The sequence below is a fragment of the Podarcis filfolensis genome, assembly GCF_964270895.1.
Source record: "Podarcis filfolensis genome assembly, chromosome: 1".
NCBI classification, from domain to species: Eukaryota; Metazoa; Chordata; class Lepidosauria; order Squamata; family Lacertidae; genus Podarcis; species Podarcis filfolensis.
The window spans coordinates 128727132-128733194 of record NC_139604.1 but is presented as its reverse complement, the minus strand read 5'-3'; the positions used below and the strand labels follow the sequence as shown (position 1 = coordinate 128733194).

The window sequence follows — 6063 nt, the reverse complement described above, 5'->3', positions numbered from 1 at the left end:
TAATTCCAGAACTGGAGCAATGCACTGTGCTTTGGCTCTCAAGCTCCTTCAGTTTATTTGCATCTGTATTTCTGACAACCAGACTCGTAAACACAGTAAAACAACAACACCCCAACAACCCTATACTGATTGCATCATTCCTTTAGTGCAGTGTTTTATGGGTGTGAACATTGAATCCAGTTTTCTGCCTTGGTGGGTCTTGATGGCGGCAGCAGCAAAAAGGCACGAAATCCTCACTGGGTAGTTGGAAATCACTACTTAAATTGCCTACAATTCCCCCAGTGTCCAGGCTCCTAATATGTTTTTGGAATGCAGTTATTCATACTTCTCTGAATGTTGTGATGCGTGTCTTGGCTCAAAAAAAGAAAAGAATAAGAAACCGAAAGGGTGTAAGAATGCATATTTTATTATTTATTATACTGGTTCATTGATTTTCTTGGAAAGATAAACTCAACGCGATTCACGTTACAACCAATTAAAAACAACAAAGCCCTAAAAACACCAAATTGAAGCAAAAGCCTAAAAGCACAGTTGACAGAAAACGCCTTTGAACTTTTTGCAAAGGTTTGAATCAACCACTCTCAAAAGTTCAGTCGGGGGGGGGGGCACCTAAAAATTGGTGCGATGCTCTTTACTGTGGAATATGCAGCACTTCTGGGCTCCAGCTGCCCTTGGATAATTTGCCTCTTGTTTTACTCTCCAGGGTGAAAGCAGCCCATAAGGTGGAACTGCAGAGCCGGAAACGCCTCTCTTTTATCCAAGCACACAAAAATCTGTGAGACAGACGTGCAGAAATTAATTCTCACCTCTCTGCCGTAACTGCTTCAGTTTAGGATTAAGATTTCCTGCAGCAGGAGGGCTCCCAAGTCAATCAAACTCAAACACGTGTGCAGAATTTATCCTGCTGAGAATGTCCTTGATAGATACTCCTGAATGGTGATTATGCTAAGCAGAACCTTTTGGCTGAGCCCCACCTGAAATCCCACCAGCGCTAATCATGCATTTCACCGACTATGGAAATTAAAATTGGGCAACCCTGTTGGGTGACAATCTCCGCTCCGCCCAACTCTTCTCCTTTCTAATGGAGCTGAACGGAGGCAAAGAGAAGCTGAATGCTGCAATTTTTATTTCTTATTTGTGCAGAGGTTAACTGGCCACTTCAAGAACAAAGGCTGCATTCTGGGGTTTTTGTTCAGGAAAACAGGAACTCTGATTTGAATTCCTACCCTGGTGAAGGTTTTCAAAATTGAATTCCATTGCTAATAATTTGAGGGCACTGTCCCCCCCCCTTATTCCCCGCCCCCCCCCAATCTTGGGATTCAGTATTTCAGTCACGAATTAGTGTTCCTTCGCTGCATCAGACAGGGAAGCAGAAAACGCTGCAAGAGCAAAAAAACACCATGTTAGGACACCCAGTGCATTTGGGAAGCCAACCAACCACTATATCAAACACCCCAGACTCTGTGATCATCACCTGAGGCCCTACTTTGTGTGCCTTCTGTGTGAGAGGTTTGGAGGTTGGCAATACAAAAATTGGCCTTTTCTGCAGTGGCTCCCCATTTGTGGAATGTTCTCCGCAGGGAGGCTCGCCTGGAGCCTTTGTTACATATTTTTAGGTGCCAGGCAAAAACATCAGACCCTCCAAGTGCCCCTATTTTCCAGGGACATTTCTGGATTTACAGAAGCCACCCCAGTTCCTGATTTGATGCCAGAATGTCCTGCTTTTCCAAGGACGTCCCTATTTTCATCAGAGGATATGGAGTTATGTGAACCCCAAGCCAAGGAGAGTCAGTATAGGGAAGTTTTAAAAAAACTTTTTATTATGTTTTTATGTATGTTGGAAGCTGCGCAGAGCGGCTGAGCAACCCAGTCAGCTGGGTGGGTAATAATAATAATAATAATAATAATAATAATAATAATAATGTTATTTATATCCTGCCCTCCCCAGCTGAAGCTGGGCTCAGAGCGGCTAACAACAGTAAAAATAACAGTTTACATAAACTCACAATCAATTAATTGAAATACATTCTAAAATCAATTCATTAATAAATATTATTATATTATATGACAACAACAACAACATTATTATTTAATAGGATGTCCCTATTTTCATCAGAGAAATGTTGAAGGATATGAAACACTCCTCTTTTCCGGATCTTTGGCTATTTAAACAATCCATGGCCTTTTAAACTGGGGGTGCTGTGTGTTATTGTTTTCGTTTGTTACTATGGTATGTGTTTTTATATTGCAAACTGCCCTGTGACATAGGTCAAAAATAAAAGTCCAGCAACATCTGAGGGACACCAGGTTGGAGAAGACCACTAAACTCCATGGAAGAGCTTGTCTCTAGCCAACAGCTTTGTTTGATGTTACATGGAGGTGAATGTCTGGACCTTGACTCATACACTCACGTGGCTGCAGCATCTGCAGACTGAAATCAGCTGATAAGCTGCAAAGCTGCAGGGGCCAGAGGTTGCTGAGTTCTGTCCCAGAAGTTAAGAGATTTGCATGAGAGCAGTATTTCATTTAGCTGTGTTGCCACCAGCACTAATTCACAGCCCAGCTTTGCACCGAGAAAGCTTATCCATTGTGCTGAAGCACAGGACAGAAACACAAGACTGGGCGCTACCCTACCCCAAAGAACCCTAATTTTTTCACTCATGATCATAGAATCATAGAGTTGGAAGAGACCACAAGGGCCATCGAGTCCAACCCCCTGCCAAGCAGGAAACACCATCAGAGCACTCCTGACATATGGTTGTCAAGCCTCTGCTTAAAGACCTCCAAAGAAGGAGACTCCACCACACTCCTTGGCAGCAAATTCCACTGTCGAACAGCTCTTACTGTCATGATGATGAAGAGCCTGCCAGGGGCAGGAATCAGGAGTCAAGCAGGTACCCACCAGGCTCAAAGTCTAGTGGGATAGCTTAGTCTCTAGACTCAAGTCTCAGGCTGAATGTCCTGTTCCGTGTTGCATCAAGGGTCAAGGTGAAGTTCAATCTGGACACAAGGCAAAGTGGGAAAAGATTTGGGCTGTACAGGGGCGGCCCACCCATGAGGCGACTGCCTCAGGCAGCAGGATCTGTAGGGACAGAAGATCCAGCTCCCAAGGAATGCATCACCCGCTGTTGCCACCACAGTGACAGTGATTCATTGGAGGCTGGATCTGCCACCTCCATGGCAGCTGCCCACCCCTGAGGCATGTGACCTCTACAATGGACTCTTGGTGGGGCTGCTGGTCTCATCCCACCCCATGAAGAAAATGGTGGGGCTGTCCTCTGGGGTCTGCACCTGCCTGGCCTAATTCAGAGTACGCCCCTCCCCCCCCACCATGACAGCCTTTGGTTCCCACTTCAACCGTTGGGTAGAGTTGATTTGATTTCTCTCCCCGCTGTTCCTGAAGTAAATCTTCATTCACACTATTGCTCCTGATGTGGCTCTCTAGTCCCCCCTTGTTCCCGGATGTAGATCTTCACTCACCCCTTCTTCCCTGACAGGAGAGCCCCCCCCTATTTTGTGGTATGCCTCAGGTGCCAAAATGTCTTGAACCAACCCTGAGGCTGGACGCAAGGCAGGGAGCAGGTGAGATACAAGCAAGGTTCAGACTGCAAGGTTCTGGGGAAACTCAGAAGTTGCTCCTGCAAGGAACTGAGCTCTTTTATACCAGCAACTATAAAACTGAACCTGGCACCTTCTAATCGGATGGATGGATGGCAGGGATGATGCCGTTGCAATCTGTATTGACCAGAAAGATGGGCGTTGGGACCTCCAACAGCCTGTCACAGTTTCATAGTTACAAAACCCTTCAGAGCTTCATTTCCTTCAGAAGCTGCGTGGCCTTTCCTGCCTTCCTGTCTCATTAGAAAAGCCCTGCTCATCTTGAGGGAAAACTGCAGGTGCTTCTGTCCTCCTGAAATGAAGAAGCAGGTCTCGTATCCAAGTCAGAGACTGGGTCTTCCAGGAGGGCACAGCAAGCTCCCTGGTTTCTTGAAGTGCCTGTGTGATCCATACAGCTACTACTCTGCCATAAGATCCACTGTCTTGTAATATCACATATGAGCTTTAACTACTGATGATGCCCAGGACGGCGAAACAAGGCCAATATTCCGGACATCCTTGTCTTAGACTCTGTTAAAGGATTCTGTGGAACTGTAACAACCTTTCATGTGGATTGTTTGGACCTTATGAACAGACAGGTGGAATAGACACTATTACATGGATGGACCTTATGCACGAACTGATTAGAGAATGATCTGATCCACTGGGTCTTCTGCTTTGTTCGTTTGTTGAACTTTATGAGTTACCGTATTTTTTGCCCTATAGGACGCACTTTTTCCCCTCCAAAAATGAAGGGGAAATCTGTGTGCGTCCTATGGGGCGAATACAGGCTTTCGCTGGAGCTTGGAGAGCGAGAGGGGTCGGTGCGCACCAATCCCTCTCGCTCTCTGGGCTTCAGGAAGCTATCAGCAAGCCTGGGGAGCCCGCGGGAGTTCCCGCAGGGCTCCCTAGGCTGGGGATAGCAGCCTGAAGCCGAGCGCCCCGCGCACCGGGCAGACATCGGCCAGCCTCACAACAACAAAGAGACAGCAACAAAAACTCACAGCAGCAACATGCTATTATTGAGCCACATTTTGACATACGGTGCCCTTGCATGTGTTGAATTATCTCGTGAGGTTTGCTGTGACGCACAGCTGACCCAAAAATTTGCTGGTAGCTTTCAACCAAGAGAGAAATGGGATTACATATGGCTGTGACCATTGCTCCTCCTCCAGAAAGTTCTGGAAATCTGCAGGGCTGCAATTGCACCATGTTGCAGAGCTTATGACGACCTTTTGCAAGGGGGGGGGGCTGGTGGACGGATTGCTTAGCTGCACTGGGATCTAAGAACCTGAGGGTTGGGCACTGTTTTTAAGAGTCCTACTGCGTTCTGTGGTAAAATTGCTGACCACTCCCCACCCCCAGCCCCGCAGCACAGGCATTTCCCATTAAACATAAATTCTTTGTGCTTGGAAAAAACCCCCGAATCCTTCACACATTATGCAAATCAAGCACATGTGCAAATACATCTCCTGGTTTTTGCATAACACACCCTGCTTCTCTACTAGTCATGAGAGGCTCTGCCACTGAATTGCCCTGCCTAAGACTTTATTCCCTCCTTCTTTTCTGCCTCCTCTGAAATTCCTTCATGTGTTGTTTTTCAGAAATAGTATCTTCACAAGCCATGGGGGTTGTGGGATAATTGGGATAACATATGACTGAGTTATTTGTTTAAAGTCAAATCGGAGATTCTCAAATTGGCTGAGTTCTGTCTTCAATTTCTGCCAAGATAGCAACCCAGTGGTCCCTCTAGCTCAGTATTATTATTTTTTACACTGGCAGCAGCAATCTGAGATTTCAGGCAGGGGTTTCTCCCAGCCCTGCCTGGAGATGCTGGGGACTGAGCCAGGGAACCTTCTGCATGCTCTGCCACTGAGCTATCACCCTTCCCGACTGCCCCATGTCCCTTCTGGATCTGAGCAACTCTGGTCTAGCATCCCACTGTACAGCAGCCAATCAGATGCTTCCTGGATACTGACAAGCTGCATATGAAAGCAGTTGTGCCCTGTAACAATTGTTTGCAGGTACACGACTTCTGGACATGGAAGTTCTACTTAACTGACAACTCTCAGCATCCTTGACAGACGGCAGTTCCCGGGATTCTTTTGTGGGAGCCCATAAAGTGGTATAATACGACTTTAGACATATATTGCGGATGGGGCCCTAGAGAAGGGGTTGGCAAGGTTTACCTCGCCTGGGCTGGTTCACTCCAGCGGCGATTCCTCCATGGGCCGGATTGCGCAAGTGCATGAGCGCGCATGCCCACGATTTCCGGCATCTGCGTCTGCGCAGACACAATTTCCAGCGCTGCGGAAGCGAGTGTACGACATGCTGCGCCAGTTTAGTGCAGCGCGCAGGGACTCACCGAGCGGGCGGCTCGGGAGCTGGTTAAACGACCCCCATGGGCCGCTTGTGGCCCATGGGCCTTAGGTTGCCTGCCCCTGCCCTAGAGTATAACTATTGACT

General features: G+C 47.3%; 1 long non-coding RNA gene across 1 annotated transcript; it reads right to left on the bottom strand.

The window, feature by feature from the left end:
• Positions 1-388: 388 nt before the first annotated feature.
• On the bottom strand, positions 389-4298 carry LOC310751139. The gene is made up of 2 exons (XR_014542414.1): positions 3798-4298; positions 389-1379 (listed from the first exon to the last, which is right to left on the bottom strand). It is a non-coding gene; the product is annotated as an uncharacterized lncRNA (long non-coding RNA).
• Between the last annotated feature and the right edge of the window lie 1765 nt (positions 4299-6063).